Source organism: Canis lupus, chromosome 26 (genome assembly GCF_048164855.1).
Source record: "Canis lupus baileyi chromosome 26, mCanLup2.hap1, whole genome shotgun sequence".
Lineage (NCBI taxonomy): Eukaryota > Metazoa > Chordata > Mammalia > Carnivora > Canidae > Canis > Canis lupus.
The window spans coordinates 30,621,190-30,639,585 of NC_132863.1; the positions used below are offsets into that span (position 1 = coordinate 30,621,190).

Here is an 18,396-nt window from a genome sequence, read left to right on the forward strand (position 1 = left end):
CTGAACTCTGAACGTGCAGCTGAGCCTACTGGAGATTTGTATGTGCAGCATACAAAGAGTTTGGTGACTCTGCAGATAAGGATCTGATCCTGCTCACTTCTGATCTCCAGTGCCTGGCACCAGACCTAGTTCATAAGGGACTCAACAAATGATTATTTGATGAGCAGATTAATCAATTAATCAACTAATTTATCCTTCCAGCTTTGGGGGAAACTCATGCACCCTGAGCTGTAACTCGACTATAAGTCCCCAAGGATGGGAACTAAAAACACCTTGTAAGCTGGCAGTGTAGATGTTCAGTAAATGTATTGAGCTGACAAATTAATCTTTACTAATATTGGTGAAAAAAAGTAAGACTCTTCTTTACCTAGAAAGGCTGTCTTCCTTAACTTGTAAGCAGTTCACAGTCACAGAGGAAACACCTAAGAGCAGGAAAAGCACTGTTGGTGGAGCCCACCCATGTGACCGCAGACTCCGGGACCCTGGGCAATGAGTCACGGATTCAGGAGGTGAGTACCCATGAGAGCATGACCTTCACAGGAGAAGACTGAAGAAGAAAACAAAACAGGTAATTGTAGCTGCAGCCACCTGTCCCATGTGCATGGTTCTCCAGAGTTAACAGGGTGTTTCGCCTCCCTTGAGCTTTGCCATGACACGCTGGAGTGAGTCTCACTATCACAGATAAGAAAATCGAGTGCCTTGTCCAGGTATCTTCAGCTACTCCGTAGCATCCCCAGGCCACAGGAACCCTGGCGATCAGACTCCTATTTCAGAATTCTTTGCCAATACAATGATGAAAGACTGCCATTCTCTTTTACTTGCTCTTTTCAGCCCAACCATGGGCAAATCCAACTGCAGGAAACAGCCAGTTAAATGTGTCTGCTGTGCCCCCCAAAGATTTAAGCAACAAAAGATGATTTCACAGGTGCCTCTGATTCACTCACTTTAAACAGCTTGACCGGTTCAGCTTGTTTGCACACAAATGAAAAGCCATTAGGAAGCCCAAGTGCCCACACTGTGGATTTTGTTGCAAGTACCAATGTTCCAGGATGGTTCCCATTACTTACCCAGAATTTCAAAATTGAGCAACGAATGTAAGTTACTGAGAAGATTTAAGAAAAAAAAATAAGAAGAACAATGCCAGAGAGGAAAACAGAAAGAAAGACAATATTTTTCAAATATTTTCCCAACTGTCATTTTAATAATGGTCTAACAACAGAGTATGCTAATTTCCCTCCACAGATACCTGTGAATGCAAATGCAAAATAAATAGTAATTAATGTCTTGGTGTGAAAATCAAGCAATTGGTATTAATTTTGCATCAGACCTGAGATTATGCACATTTAAAATCATGATCTGTTTTCAACAGCAACAGTGACAATCATAAAGACAAAATGGTGAGGGGAGGCTCTGGGGTTAATAGAATCCACATAGCCACCCTGGTGTGACCTCTCCCTCCAAAATACACATGAACATTTTCAGAGCTAAGAATCACAATCAACCGAGTCTCAAGTTCTGAGTCTCAACAATAAAATTTCACGAACTACATCCATGGGAGGGAACCGATAAAATCAAGCCATTACTGATGGCACATCTTAACTTTTGAAGCAAAGTGTCAAGGCCGATAGGCACAGTCAAACCCCAATTCACAAGCAGTGACCCCAGATCTATACCGATTAAAAAAATAATAATAATAAACCAGACACCTTGTAGTGCGCTCCAGGAACTTTCCAAAGTCATTTTTGCAGGAAGAGTCTTTCATTTCCGGTGAGAAATTATCATATGACTTCACAGTGGAGGGAAGAGAAAGGGGTCCAAGGTGGGGTATGAGGCAGGCAATGGTATAAAAAAGAGGCCCAGAAGTCACGCTTCGTAGAGGTTGTGAATTTTCAGATATTATTTCTAGAAAAGGAGACAAACTATCTCAGAATGTCCAGAAATGAATTATCTGTTTCATAATCTGCAGAGAACCAGAGGGGGAAAGAAATCTCAGGACAACCCAGCAAAGCACCCTGCAGTCAATGCATTCAGGAAAACAGAAATCCATCAGATCTATGCCATCCTATATGGTAGGCATTGGCTCTCGGTGGCTATTTTAATATCAATTAATTTCACTTAAATAAAATGAAAGACTCAGTTCATAAGCTCATAGACACACTCTCAGTGCTCAGTAGCCATGTGGAGCTAAGTGGCTAGCAAATTAGACAACATAGGTAAGGAATATTTCCATCATTGTAGAAAATTCTGTAGGACAGCTTTGATCTCGAGCCTATGAATGTAAACTCCAAGTGCTGGATGTCTTTCACTTACTTGTCCTTCCCTACTTTCTGCTGTGCCCCAAGGAGGTGAACCTGTATTGGGTGCAGTAAAAGAATTCTTTGTCCTCTGGCTTCTGGTTGACTTCAGCCATCAAGGGGCCTCAGCACAGTACCTTAGGACAAGAGGTAAGGTCAGGGGATTTGTTATTCTGGTTTCCTCTCTACTGGTCACTTAGATGCATGTCTCTATTGAAAGCCACAGGTGAAAGAAAGAAAGAAGAAAGAAAAAAAGAAAAGAAAGAAGAAAGAAAGAAAGAAAGAAAGAAAGAAAGAAAGAAAGAAAGAAAGAGAAAGAAAGAAAGAAAGAAAGAAAGAAAGAAAGAAAGAAAGAAAGAAAGAAAGAAAGAAAAGAAGGCCACAGTCTTGTCAGGTAATCTCCCATAGGGCTCTCCTCTCTGGGCTCCGGTCCCCACCCCCTCCTTCCCTGACACCTTCAGGCCTAAAGCAGGGAAAGGTTCCTCAAAGGTACAAAATTTGGATTATTGCTTCCTCTGCTTTTGCATCCCTGAACTCTTCCCACACCTTTGGAAATAGTCCCTTAATAAATATTTTATCAATAGCCAAAATTAATAGATTATCCATCCTAGCTCTGCTCTACCTTAAATCTGAGAGAATGACTTTATTAACACCTACAGAGGCAATGGGATTTTTAGTCTTCTAGGGTCAAACAATGGATTTAGAAATATCTCTCTTCATTTAACAATGATTAAACAGAGGAGAATAGGATAGGGGTTGGCAAACTTTCTTCTTTAAAAGGCCAGATAGCAATATTTTAGATTTTACAGGACATACATTCTCTGTAATAATTACACAGTACTGTGAAACAAAGCAGTCATAGACAATATATTAATGAGTGACTGTGGGTATGTTCCAATAAAACTTTACTTACAAAAACAGGGAATGGGCTAGTTTGGGCCTGTAGATCATAGGCCTGCAGACCATGGACCATGGTTTGTTTGTCATATTGCTCTGGTGTGTTTCCCTAAAGATACAGAGAAAAGACATGCCTCTAAACTTGTTTACTAAAAAAAATATAGAAGATTTTAGAAAGTATATGTATTTTTTCCCAATAAATTGTAAAAAGGCATGGCTTCTAGAGGGGGGAAAGGAGATGAAAAATGAGACAAAATACAAAAGGAAGACACAGGCTAAGATGAAGCAAAGTCTGGCCAAGATCCGAAAGCAGGCAAAGAAACTATAAATGCACTCTTAGAATCACAGTTTACATTAGAAGTAATGAAGAGCAGAATTTATACTGCAGAAAACTGAGTTTCAGAGAAATAGTAACTTTGCAATATATCTTTTAGAATCTAGAGTTGAAAATAATGAACAAACAGATGGCATATGTGAAAACAGAAAAGTGATCCAATTTGCAACAAGAAAAAAGACACGTTCCTTAAAAAGTCTTCAAAAAAGTAATGACACTGAAACACCAATCAAATCTATAGTAGAACATTCTTGAACTGAAAGAAATGATCTAAGAATGCAAAACAAAATGATATGTGCTGCACTGAGCATAATTGATAAAAAAGAAACACACAACTTGACATCAAGAAAAAAAAAATTATAAGTATCCTCGGCAAAAAAAAAAAAAAAAAAAAAAAAAAAAAAAAACAAAGCAAAATAAGACAACACACGTTGTTTCAAATGAGTTTTTTTTTTTTTTTTTTTTTTTAAAGAGCAACGTCAGGTTGGGCTGGCCTCAGAACTTGCCTTGATTAAAAAGTCAAATTAAAGTGGCTCACAATGTGGAATGGTCAGGTGTATTTACAATGCAACCACATGTTAGAATATTATGCAACTATCAAAAGCAATGTAGAGAAAGTGGTTTTCTTTTTTTTTCTTTTTTTCATTTTTGTAAACTTATTTTTTATTGGTGTTCAATTTGCCAACATATAGAATAACACCCAGTGCTCATCCAGTCAAGTGCCCCCCACAGTGCCCGTCACCCAGTCCCCCCCACCCCCCCGCCCATCTCCCCTTCCAAAGTTGGTCAATTCGTGGATGGAACTGGAGGGTATTATGCTGAGTGAAATAAGTCAATTGGAGAAGGACAAACATTATATGGTTTCATTCATTTGAGCAAGTGTTATTAATGAGATTGGAAAATGTTAGAAATAAAGTCAGACACTAGGGGCGCCTGGGTGGCTCAGTTGGTTAAGCATCTGCCTTTGGCTCGGGTCATAATCTTGGGGTCCTGGATCGAGCCCCACATCGGGCTCCCTGATGAGCCCTGGAAGAACTACCTGGGAGACTGGAGGAACCAACAGAATTTGACAGAAACCCCAGGGCTGGCCAACTCCAATAACTGATGTCTTAGCAATTTGTGGAGATGTGAATTTAACACTGTAACCTCCTTGGACCTCCCTGATAATTCTGTATTCTAAACTCACTTTTGCTCTAAGTAAGCAGAAGCTTAGGAAGAGCACTGCTGTGCCCTGTTCCAGGAAAACAAATCAGGAGTCAACTCCAGAGATCTTACCTAGCTCTGAAATGCCCACCTCTTCCGAAGGAACATTTTATAAAGTCAAATTTCCATGCTGGGCTTGCTGATGGCCTTAAGGCTTTGGGGAGTGTTACAAACATTGACAAGGCAGTCACAAAGAAGGAGGAGGGAGTGTTTGTTCTGGACTTTCAAGTTCCTCATGACATGGAGAGCCTTTGTTCTTCTGTTCATGCATTAATTTATCCTAAACATGTGATACAGCAACAGACACGACATTAGACTCACAGGTTGGAAAGAGGTAGAGGCCGTCTGGCAAGGGTCAGGGGAGCAGTCAAAGAGGAAATGGAGACACATGACCCGGTGTGCAGTTTAGAAAGCCTACTCTGGGAAATAAGCAAGTGGTAAGTGGTTTCTTACACTGAGAAACCATGTATTTAAATAAAAACAAAACACATCCAAAGCAAATGTTATACACATATGTAAACATATAAACACATGCACTGATTGATTATGTATCATATTTATGGTGTGTGGCTGCCTGTGGGGAAGAAAATAGAATTAAATGGAGGACTTCACATTTATCTTTAAAAACGTCTTTCTAGGGGGACCCAGTGGCTCAGTCGGTTAAGCATCTGCATTTGGCTCAAGTCATGATCTCAGGGTCCTGGGATTGAGTCCTGCATCAGGCTCCCTGCTCAGCAAGGAGTCTGCTTCTCCCTCTCCCTCTGCCCCTCCCCACAGCTTGTTTTTTCTCTCTCTCTTTCTCTCGTGCATGCCAGCACGCTCTCTCTCAAATAAATAAATAAAATCTTTAAATAATATCCTTCTGAAAAGAAAAGACTCAAAATAAATATAACACGCAAACAGCACATATTGAGCAATGACATTAATGTGAAATTCAAAAGAAGGGAAACTACAGGGGAGTTGGAGGCGGAGGATGAGCAAAATGGGCTAAGGGAAGTGGGAGATACAGACTTCCAGCTAGGGAATGAACAAGTCACGGGAACAAAAGGCACAACATAAGGGATATAGTCAGGTGATACTGTAAATGCCATGTAGATGTACAGAACAAAGCATAATGTATAAACGTGTTGAATCACTGGGTTGCACACCTGAAACTAATGTAACGTTGTGTGTCAACGATATTAAAAAAAAAAGAAGAAGAAGAATCAGTACAAAAAAAGAAAGACAAACCAACCCATACTGTAGCCTGTGGATAGAAATTCCCTTTTGTGGGGGTGGGAGGAATGGAATGATCAGCAGGAGGCAAATGGACAGGCTGGTAATGTTCTGTTTCTTTTATAGTGCTGGTTACTTGACTGTTCACCTTGTGAAAATTCAACAGCCATACAACTATGGCTTACATGCTTCCATATGTATGCTGTGTTTTAATAAAGGATACATGGATGTTCATGATGGAGATATGTGATAGATGTTAGATGATAGGTAGATGACAGAAGATACATAGATACATAGATAGATGACAGATAAAATATGGCAGAAAGTTAGCATTTGTTGATTTGCAATGGCAAATATATGGGCATCAGCTATGCACTTATTTGTATTATCATTATTATTGTTGTTGTTGTTATTATTATTATTTTAGAGAGAAAGCTCATGTGAGCAGGAAGGGGCAGAGGAAGAGGCAGAGAGAGAGTCTTAAGCAGGTTCCACACTCAGAGGGGAGCCCAACATGGGGCTCAGTCTCACGACCCTGGGATCATGCCATGAGCCAAAATCAACAATTGGATGCCTAACAGACTGAGCCACCCAGGCACCCCTGTATTATTTTCCACATTTTTTCTTAATATGTAAATAATGAAACCTAGAAAAGACTGCTGTAGCTGCAGTATATAGTGGAATAGAGACTGCAGAGTCAGACCTACAAGCCAGGAAGTCACTGCCAGAGCCAAGTCGGAGGAGAGAAGAGAAGAGCAGGTGGGGAGAGCGGGACAGTGAAGAACCAACAGAGCTTGGTGACCACATTCTGTCTTGCTTTGCACTCTGCATGATCAACACCGCTCCTGTCTCAGCTATCCTTGAACAGGAAACAGCCCCTTGTCATCTGCAGGGTGAGGGAAGTTTGGCCCTGAAGTCCCCTTCCCCTCCCTTTAGCCCACTGTTCCCCGATCCAGACACCCCCACCCATGTCATTCCTCTAGAACCATTTTATGGGTTTAAACATTAAACAGGAGATTCCCTGGGAGGGGTGATCCATTATTAAGTGAGACTTAATCAGCATGATTAGTTCATCTGATTAACAAGGTTCACCACCCCTTAGCCCCTCTCCCCTCTCTGAGAGGAGGTCATGCAGGGCTCTGGCAGCAGGTGGCAAAGGCTCAGGGCTTGGCGCTTCGGGCAGGGGGAGGGAAACTGCAGGAAGTGACTCAGAGTCATAGGGGCACTGAGCGCAGAACAGCATTTATTCATGAAACTATGAATGAGCAAAGGAAGGGAAAAGCCAGCCTTTACCAGCAACCCTGCAAACCTCCACCTGGCAGGGTCCTATGGGGCCATGCACATCCCACAGAAATGCCCGTGAGCTGGGGACACCCTAAGCCCATAGGCAGAGGGTTTCTGCTTCCCCTCCTCAGCATGGGCATGAGCCCTGCTCTTCTTACCAGCTTCGTTGCCTCCATCCTGTAGGAAGTAAAATGTGTGATCTGATTGGTGGATGGGAAGAGTCCAATCCTGCACCATATTTCATGGAGCAGGATCACTATTGTCAATCATGGGGGCTCTGAGCATCTCTTCCTCTTGCATTCTCAATAAGAAGGAGCCCACTTCTCTGCAACCTGCCTCTAGAAGACCAAATTGGTCTGTGATCTCTTCACGTTTCCTTCTCAGCTTGTGTCTGGTTGAATAAACTCAACCAGCCCACCCCAGAGCCCTGGGCAAAAGCAAACCCCCTTTAGCCTAATGCTCCCTGTGACAGATTGTACTATCATTCCCAATCAGATCTGTACCCTTTGTATGTGGGGTACTTCCCACTGAAGACACAGTATATTTCCCCACCCACAGAATATATCTGAGGTTGGGCTTGTCCATAGGATTGGCTTTGGCCAATAGAATATGGATGAAAGTGGCAGAGTGCCAGATCTAAGCCTTAGTGTCAGGCAGCAGCTCAGGTTTCCACTCATGTGCCATTGCCATGAGGTGAGCATGCCCCAGTTGGCCCACTGGACCACAGAAAAGGAGAGACATGTGAAGTAGAGCTGGACCCATCCTGTAGCTTAGAATCAAGTTCATCTGATTAACAAGGGCCAACTGACCTGCAGATAGATACATGAGAATAGCTGATTGTTGCTTTAAGATATAGTGTTCAGCAATTTGTCACACAGCAAGAGCTGATAGATCCCATCATCCTTTGTTCTCCAGTTCAGTGGAGAAAACAACTACTCTGGATTATCATCTAATATTTTGCCCAATTTTTCTCTAATTCTTTGTGTTGCGACTCTATCAGCCAGACCCATGAAGGGGAAATTTCAGTAAGCCGTAGAATTAAAGCACTAAGTCTAGAGTAATCACATGTCCCAGTGAGCCTGGACAGTCCTGATTTATACCTGTTATCCCACCAAAAATGCATCCTGATTGGGATGATTGAATCATGCATGATTAAGTTATATGGTCTCCCTCCGTAAACCCAAGAAGACCCATCATGCACTATGGCCTCTCTACAGTAACCCCAGGCACCCGTTTTTGGTCAGGAGATACTACAGAAATTGTTTCTAAAGCCATGCTCTGGGAGGCAGGGAGCCTGGACTGGGATTCTTACGGCACCAGGTGAGGCAAAAAATAATTCTTCTCCTAAATGCAGTCTCTCTATGTAAGGTCTTATAAAAGTGCTATGGGGTATTTTCTAAGAAATAAACTCCTTAATATGACTTCATGGTAGGAGTTCTATTTCCTTTATCCTCTGGAGTCCTGGGAAAGAAAAATATGCCCCCTGGCAGTGTTCCATAAAACTAATGATGTGGGGGATATGTGAATAATTGCCTGAATCACGGGGCTACGTATCTGCAGGAAATCTCTTGGCAATATAAGGAAGGGGCTCAGGACAGGTAATTGGAGTCAAGTGAAATAAGCTCCTGCTGCATCAGCTAGACACTCTCGTGGGTCAAGAGAACTGTGGCAGCCATCCCCATAACTTGAGAAAGTTGGACCTCCAGATAGTCTCTGTTCACAGCATCGGGGATCTACAAAGAGGGGTAGATGAAGAAATGAGTAAGGCAGGGCCAAGACTTTGCAGAGGCAGAAGCGCATGATGAAACAAGGCAGAGAGGGCAGTTTCCTGGCTGGCAGATCAGAAACTGAGAGCAGGACCCAAGCACTCATTCTCAGTGATGGAGAGTCTGGACGTGGCATCTGAAAGGGGTGTAAGGCGTCTTAGCACAGCGACTGACACCTTCCCCAACTAAGGAGCATCATGTTTGCTTCCTCTAGGTCAAGAATCTGTCCCCAGTCGTGGGCACTCTAGAGGCCTCAGGTGCCCATAGATAGGAGAAAGTACCCGAGAAGGAAGTACTTGAAAAGGTAGAGCAACAAATCCTCACCTCGTTGCAGCATATGATTCAGTAGTAACTGATTTCCTCAATCGCGGTACCTGGTGGCCATCTATGGAAAATGACACAAGATAATGTGCGTCATCAATTAGGAAAAAAAAAAAATCTGGCAAGGCTTAATAAATGTTTGACATGCACATAATTAAATTAATATGTTCTACAAATGTTTATTGAGCACGATTTCTGTGCCAGGCACTGCCTTGAAACGCTAGAAGTGTGGCAGAGGTCAAGGAGACGTGGCCTCTGCTCTCCTGGAACCTTAAGTCTCAACCCTAGCCACACGAGAATCTCACCTGGAGAGCTTTAAGAAAGTGCCAGTGCTGAGCCTCGTCCGAGACGAATTACATCAGACACTTCAACTCCGGTTCCAAACCACTTAACTGGTAGGTGGGTAGATAGATAGATGAGTGAATGAATTCTCAGTGCAGGGTTATTCCTTTTGCAGTGCTGATACTGTGTTTCAGAATATCACAGTCCCAAAATTACTAGCATGGAAGGAAATAAAGCCCTTTGATAATACCAGGTGAGGACATCAATGATCCTTAAAGCAAGGAGAAGTTTGGTCTCTGGAAAAGATGATTGGCCCAACTCCTTTCTTGTCCACTCCACCCCAGCGGCCAGGAGAGGACTCATATTCATATCATCAGAGACCATCCAAGAGGATAGTTTAAGTAATTCTTCCAGAGTCGTATGAAGGTGTGGATAAAATACCTTGAAATTTGATCAGGTAGGCACCCAGTTGAATGACCCAGGACACCATTCCACGCCCTTTATTCTCAGACATTTGGTGCAGATGTACATGTGTGTCAGCACAACTTTGTAAATCATGTTTCTTCCTCCTTCTCATCCATCTGCCTTCAAAGCAGACTGAGGAATAGTCTCACTGAGGCCACGAAACTTTCCATTTCCCAAGTCACACATATAGACCCTATGTTAATGTTCTCTCCTGAACTATTTCAAACCATCCAGCCAGTTGGTCAAGCCAGAAATCTCAGAGTCACCAATACTACTGCTTCTCCTTCACCCCCCAGTTGCAGTCAGCTCCTCCTTCTAAATCTCTCAGGAATCCCTCCAGTTCTTCCAGCCCACGGCCTGCCCCACTCTTACCCAAGACCTTATACAGGTCCCCTGACCAATGCGGGAGCCTCCTAGTCGCCTCTCTGATGAAGTCTCCCCTTTACATCCACCCTACACATAGCAACCAGAATGATCTTGCCAAAGCAAAAATTTGCTCCCCTAGAAAGCCATCAATGGCTTCATGCTATCTTTAGAGGGAAATCCAAATTCCTTGGGAGGCTCTATACAACCTGGCCTCTGCTTACTCCCTGGATCCACCTCTCACCTGATTCCCTGACTCTTACTCTGGGTATGGCATCCTCGGTTCCTCCTGGCTCCTTGCTTTCCCTCACTTCCTATTAATGACCATCTCTTCTTTCAGTCCTATCTTCACCCACCTACTATTCCTTTGCTCCACAGGTCTGGGTGAGGCATTTTACTCTGTTCTCCAAGACAGTTTCTCCAAGTCCCCCTAAATGATTGCTTTAAAGCAGTATCGTCTGAGCTCAACCAATTTCCTGTCTTCTCCTTGCCTAAGAGATCAGAAAAGACAGAGCCAGGTCAATCTTGTTTGGGATAGTATTTCCAGCCCCTAGTTTCAATTCCTGCCACAAAGCAGGTGCTTGATAAAGACTTTTGGAATGTTGAATACATACATGTACGAGCCGAAGCCATCTATTCATTCAACATATATTAACTGAGGGCCTGCTGTGTGCCTGGCACAGTTCTCCATGTATGGGATACATCAGTAAACAACAGGTAAACTCTGCCCTGGTGGAGTTTACTTTCCAGAAAAAGGGACATTATATATTCAGCAAACATTGGCTGAGCACAGAATCATAGTACACACACATACACACACACACACACACACACACATAAGTGGGGTAGCCTAGCTGGACAGATATGTGGCAGGTCAGTGCTCAAATATCTCACGTGTTTTTAGTTTCTACCTCAATGATAAACTCTCGTTATTTTGATATTACAGTCTTGGGATCTGCAAGTCTCTTTTTTTCTCCTTAACATTTCACAGAGCTTCAAACCACTTAATACAAGGAGTAACCTGTGGTTTGTGCTTAGTCAAGGCTTTTGGGACACACAAATGAATAAGGATATCTTAGAACTCATTCAACAGCAAATATTGCAAACAGGTGAGATGAGTCTTGTGAGAAGCCATTCAAAGCAAAAAGAGAGAGTAACAATTTTTAGAATGGTCAGAGAAGGGAAGAAAGGTCTGCAAAATTCAGAAAAGCAGGAGCATGGACTGATCTATATGATCCAGTGCAAAAGTAAAAAGCAAAAGCACACAGAAATTGAACAAGTGACAGCCTGTCTCATGTTTTAATATAAGGTTTTTAACCTTGTTGCCTAATTATTATGTCTCAATAGAGGGGGCAAAAGCAAGTGTTTTTCTGCTCTCTATTTGCCTTAAAGCTTGGAGTGTAATAAACTAAGTTTTCTTCTTAATTGGTAGACACTTCTTATTCCTTTTCTTTAAAATAAGTCAGGCAGTCAGATCCCTGGTCAGGTTTTTGCAGCAAGTGTCAGGCCATTTCCAAAGTGAAAAGTCTACGAAAAGTATAACCGCTTCAGACTTTATCCAGACTGCTGGATAAGACTCACTGCCTCTTTTGCAAAACTCCTGGGCTGTGGGTCTGGTCTGCCAAGGCGGGGCTCCCAACATCTTGGAAATGCTGTGCCCGGCCACTACCCACTGCCCTGGCCATGCTCCTGCCCCCACTGAGCTTCGGGAAGTGGCTGCTGCCCTTCCCAGCGAGTCTGGCCAGAGGCAGACGCCGCTGGCAACCTTAACCCCACGTGGGCAGGCCCTCATCAGAGCCTCCCTCCAACCCTAACATTAACTGGCAAGTTTTTGGGAAGGGGAGGTAGACAGAAAAGTGGGGGGCCGTGTTTGCTATACAGAGTTTAAAGGAAACAGGATTCTGAGAAATGGCTCCTGGGACCTGAAAAACTGTAATTGCTGAATATGTTCAGGCATGTAAAACAGAGCCTCTTTCCCCGATCTACAGGGCAGGCCCCTGGGGGGCGGGTGCTGGTGTACACAGGGTCCGGCACTCACTGAAGGATGTGGCGTGGACGGGGGCGAGGGGCGGGTCCCTCTGGGAGGGAGGAGGGCAGAGCATGGGAAAGTCTAAAATCCACCAGTATTCAAGGATGTGACTGAGGCTGGGTCCAGGCTCTGCATGCAAATCTAATGTACATTTCCTGTGCATCCTCATTGTGCCTGTGTGGACGAGACAGTATGCCTCAATTTACCCTATGAAAAAAGTGTGTGATGTGGGCATCTTTATTCCCATTTTATAAATAAGGACGCCAAGGCTCAGAGACTAATTAACCTTCTCAAGGCCACACAGGCAAGTGGCAGGGCTCAGATACACAAGCAGCCTGTTCCAAGTCTCGTGTTATCTTTACTATGCCAAACACCGCTAGCAATGAAGACACCATGAGTAACATCGAAGAGCATAGGCTCTGGAACTAGATGGCCTGGGCATCCAATCCTGCCCTCTTACTAGCTGTGTGGCCTTTGGCAAGTTACTTACTCTCTTCATGCCACAGTTTTCTCATCTGTAAAACAGGGACAATAATTGTATCTTTCTCATTGGGTAATTAGGGCAAGTTAAGGTGCTAGTATTTGTCAAGTACTTAGAAGGCTACATGGTATGTAACAAAGACTGTTTACATGTCTCATATTTATTTTTAAAAAGATAAATGGAGAGAGGGATTGTTTATTTATTATTTATTTATTTATTTATTTATTTATCTGAGTAATCTCTACCCCCAGTGTGGGGCTTGAACTCATGACCCCAAGACCAAGAGTCACTCACTCTACAGATGGAGGCAACCAGGTGCCCCAAGAAAGGAATCCTTTTATTCTCACTACCGTGGAGCTCTTTTTCCAATATCTGAACTCAGAACATGCCTTACCTACTCCTAACATCATGGTGTCTGCAAAGTGCTTTTACTGCGATGACTTCATCTTCTTGTCACAACGGCTGTCCAGAAAGGAAAAGAAGATCATGCCCATGTTATGAAAGACTCTGAAACCCAATCATGTGAGGGCTTTCCAAGGTCGTTTAACAGATGATTAAAGGGAGCAAGGATTCCAGCCCAGTCTTTCCGACCTTGAATCCTATAGTGTGCACACACACCAAATAAAAGCATGAATTCCATGAATGTGTGGATAAAAGCTTGGCATGCATCCACCCGGGACCTCTGGGGGGACTCCTGCAACCATTTCACCCCAACTCCCTGATTGCACATGCTCTGGTAAAATGGCTCAACCCCCCCACACGAAGTCAGTGACCTCTGGTTTCAGCTGCTCCTCTGGACTGAATTGATGGAAGTGTCTCGACACATTCTTGGTCACTTTGTACCGAAGACAATATTGCATTCCCTTTTGTACCGAAGACAATACTGCATTCCGTTTTTGCACACAAAACAAACGGAAGCTTCAACAGTATGAGTGATTTATTCAAAAGTCACATGAGTTCAGTAAGTAGGGAACTGCATCAAGAGAAAGAGCTTCCAGTTAATTTTACGAATATTGTATGTATTGCCCAATATGAATGTTCAACCCCATGGTTCCCTGTTTTTTTGTGCAATCAATGACCCAAATTCTAAGGAAGTTGGAGTAGGGCAAGGGGGGGAGATGGGGAAAAATAATAGAAAATACATGTACTTGGTTTCCTTTGAAGAAGAAGGGAGGAAGCTGGAAGAAGAAGGAGGTTTTGGGGGGCTGGGGAAGTCAAGAGTGCCTAGATCCTTGGGAGGAACCAAAGCCAGAATTTTCAGGGACACGAAAAAGTGGCTGGTAGCAATGCTCGTGAAGACCCAACAGCAACCACCAATCTTGAAGGAATCAGTCCTGGCGTCTTAATGCTGATTATTGGTCCAAAGTAAAATGCCAGTGGCCATGCCTGTACCATTCCTCTGATGGGGAACTGAGGACCAAGGAGATGTCTGAGTTCCAGAGCCCATCCAAGACCTTTAGGTCCCAAGCCAATGGCTATTACACTCATTCAGGGTCCTCCTCCAAGGGGGTGCCTCACCTGCCTGTCTTCCAAATCAGGTCAGGACCCCGATCTGCCACTCGAGGGACTAACGGTAAAAATGCCCACATCTCAAATACGTGGATGCTACAATTTTCTGATTGTAAAATCAATACAGGCTTATTTGAAAAGAACTCGGATCTGCTGGCATATGCATATATCCTGCAATGAATCAAAAAAATTTATTGTCGGTGGTTTCATTTAGGAGGCTTGTGGATGAGAAGGAAGACATTCTTGTTTTTGTACCCTTCCGTGCAGTTTTAAATTGAGAACTAGGTTTATGTGTCACTCTCTGTGCATGTGTGTGTGTGTGTGTGTGTGTGTGTGTGTGTGTGTGTGTACAAAAGATATCAGGGATCTGGGACATTAGTGTTTTTGTTGTCATTGGCTTTTCTATATTGGGGAGGGGGGAGAAGCAAGTTAATAATGATCTATTTTGAATAATTTGAAAACTAACAAAACATTCACACCTACAGCAATCACACCATCCAGATAAGAACATTTATCATTTTAGCGTATGTCCTTCATGCTTTAATAATGAGGACTATTCTACACCTAAATTCTAAATTCTGGGCCTTGTTTCTTCTTATTTTCATTTTATGCCATGAATACGTTTACATATTTAAATATTCTTCAAAAGCATTCTTTCAGTAGTTATAGAAGAGCCTTTGTATAAAATAATTTTTCAAAATCCATAAAAGCTCACATTCACGGAGCACTTCCGAGGGGCTTCTGGCTCACACAGCTTCCACTGGGGGGCTTAGGAGGGTCAGCACACGAAGCATTCAACACCATGACAAAATGTGCTGCCAAAGGAGATCTTGCCAGAGACTCTGTCCTTCCAGACACAGCATGATTTCTTCAGTCACCTTTCTTTTGTAGGATATTGTTCCCAATTTATCACTATTAGATGATCCTATGATGACTATCTCTGCTCATAAATCTTTCTATCTCTGAATATTTCCTTAAGTGAAAATTCTTAACAAAAGTACCATTTGATCCATAAGAATAAAATTTTTAAAGGCTCTTGATACATTTCCCTAAATGATCCACTGATGCCTCTGCAACAGGGTTTAGGAGGGCAAAGTTGAGATCTCATTTTCACTGACTTATAACTTATTTTATTATACTTAAGATGACTTTTCCAATTTGTTAGCCATTTACGCTTCTTATCAGTCAACATATTGTTGCATAAAACCCACCTGCCAGACACAACAATAAATTTCATGTCACTTTAGCATTGGTGTGGAGAGGTCTTTAAAAATCAATGATATTCTCATCTGCAAAACTGAATTGTTATTTTCTAGAATGTAGGTGCACTTCAGGGTTGTGTTGGTGAAGGTCCCAGAAAGACATAGATGGTACACTCAGTGTGGGTCATGGAGGCACGTGTATGAAAGGGGCATGCACAGCGGTGAGGGCAGGGTTTGGCAGCCCTGGAAATGCTGGTGCAACATCCCGGAGCTAGCATCACCATGGAGCCATTACCTGCCCAGCCTACAGGGCAAGGAGCCGTTGCAGGGACCTGGGGAGAATCACAAGGAAGGAGCCATGCAGGAGGGAAGCAGCCCATCCTCAGAGGCCCTGCAGGGAGCAAGCCTGGGAATAAATGATCCCTCTGATTGCCTGGCTAGGCCTCCCACTGGCAATGGGGAACAGTAGCAGAGGGGCAGGAAACCCCGCAAGCTGAGGCCTGGCCTCCTGGAACACCACAGAGGGTGGGAAGGATGGAGCAGGTGTGGAAAATGTGCGCTCTCTTCAGTTTCTGATCTTTCTGTTGCTACTCTGAACCCACCAGAATTAAAGCTCCACAGAGGTGCTTAGTTGGCCTCACTTACCACTCATCCCAAGACCAGGAACAACATTTGGCATATAATAGATGTTTAATAAATGCCTGATGCGTACAGAAGGCATGTATGCATATATGCATGAACGAATGAGTGAATAAACTCCAAATCATCCCTGTTCCTTCTTGAAGCTTCTTTTTTTAAGTTTTTTTTTTAAAGATTTTATTTATTTATTCATGAGAGACAGAGAGAGAGAGGCAGAGACACAGGCAGAGAGAGAAGCAGGCTCCATGCAGGGAGCCCAATGTGGGACTTGATCCCAGGACCCCAGGATCAGGACCTGAGCCAAAGGCAGGTGTCCCCTTCTTGAAGCTTCTATCAGAGAAAGCTCCTTGTAGAAAGCTGCAGATGTCCATAGAGAAGGAAGAGAAAACCCATTACTTGTCCCCTAATGACTGTCTGGTGATATGAGCTTGATGGGCCACTTCCCCACCATCCACCCCCCAGCAATCCTGGGTCTCAGGACAAGAGGAGTTCAGAGCTCTTTCTCCACCTCCTCCTCCACCTCTTCTCCCCTAGGCAGGTCCATCCTGGGGATACATTTTGGCTACTGTCTCCAAGTAGGACATTCGCAGTGACTGGGGAGGGCCTAGTGGTTGCTTCTACCCACTGTTTTGTCTGATAGGGAACCGGCTCCCTTAGAACCACTAGGGGAACTTGTGAACCACACAGATTCCTGGATCTCACTCCCCGAGATTCAGATTCAAGAGGTCAGAATAGGGCCTGACAGTCAGCATTGCTTGCAAAAGACATGAAGGTCATTCAGACAATCAGCTCTGCTTCCAGAGTGACCAACTACCCCAATTTGGGATCCCTGGGTGGCGCAGCGCTTTGGCGCCTGCCTTTGGCCCAGGGCGCGATCCTGGAGACCCGGGATCGAATCCCACATCGGGCTCCCGGTGCATGGAGCCTGCTTCTCCCTCTGCCTATATCTCTGCCTCTCTCTCTCTCTGTGACTATCATAAATAAATAAAAAAAAAAAAATTAAAAAAAAAAAAAAACTACCCCAATTTACATGAGACTTCCAGTGCTAAAACCAGGAAAGTTCCAGGGAAACCGAGCTGAGTGGGTCACCCTACCTGCCCCTGCAGTGGGCCAGCGGACAGCACCTGTGTCGTCTCTTCCTGACGGCTGGAGGCCTGGCCTTACCATGGTAAAGCAGTGGGGTCTGAGAGCCAGCTTCACCTTAGGGGGAAAGGAGGCCCCCTCCAGATGGCACGGGACAGGATCACCTATCCCCACCGACAGAGACCCAAGGCAGCTAGAGTAGAACTCCAGCCTGCACCCCGAGACCGTCTGCCCCAGCATGTGGGAAAGGCCTTGCTGCTGCAAAAGAAGTCTCCGGGGCCCTTGGCAGAGATGACAGAGGTCAGCGAGTTCCCCACCAGCAAGTCACCAGACTTCACTTTTGTCTGCCGGGTGACTTAGGGGTCTGTCCCTGTCTCCTTGACGGATCACAGGCAGTATTGTGTAACTGCTTACATTTACTGGGTCCCAATCTCAGTTGAGACACCGAGCCAGCCATTTCATTGTCATGACATTTCAACAAGGCAGGGACTATGTTTGTCCCCATTTTCCAGAGGAGGAAGCTGAGACACAGAGAGGTCACAACTGGCTCAAGTTCATCCAGCTGTTGGGGGGGTAAGGAGGAGGCTGGAATTCATAAACACAAGTCCTTGGCGTGTAACCATGATTGTGGCCCGTCTAGGGGAAATCACACAGTCCTGGGTCCCCGATCTGATCTGGCCTCAGACTCCTCCTCTATTAAACGAAATTCATTTTTTAAAGCTACTGATGGTGCTAATGCTCTCTAAGCTGTTGCAAAGGTTACTGGCCCCTCCTGCCTTGCCCCAGCCACCTACTACCTCCCACCCCCACCCCTTGATCATGCAACTATAGTTTGTTCAGACTCTGCTCACACATGTGACTGCATCCACATGTGACTTTTACTCGCTGCAGTTAGGACAGGTACCTTAAGATCTACCCTCCTGACAGAGTTCTAAGTCTGACACAGGATTGTTGTCTACAGGTACAGTGTTGTAGGGCACATCTCTAGCATGTACTCATCTTACGGAAATGAAATTCTTTACCCATTGA

General features: G+C 44.1%; 1 long non-coding RNA gene across 2 annotated transcripts in view; it reads right to left on the bottom strand.

Annotated features, from left to right (window-relative positions):
- Positions 1-1,213: 1,213 nt before the first annotated feature.
- LOC140617886 (uncharacterized) overlaps positions 1,214-18,396 on the bottom strand; it is a 45,985-nt gene continuing 28,802 nt past the window's right edge. Inside the window, exons 2-3 of one of the 2 annotated variants that reach the window (XR_012018036.1) lie at positions 9,318-9,378; positions 1,214-1,902 (exon numbers count right to left, since the gene is read on the bottom strand). This is a non-coding gene — a long non-coding RNA (uncharacterized lncRNA). Of the gene's footprint in view, positions 1,903-1,966; positions 2,432-9,317; positions 9,379-18,396 lie in introns of those variants that run through there. The other variant, XR_012018037.1, reaches the window with a different exon arrangement.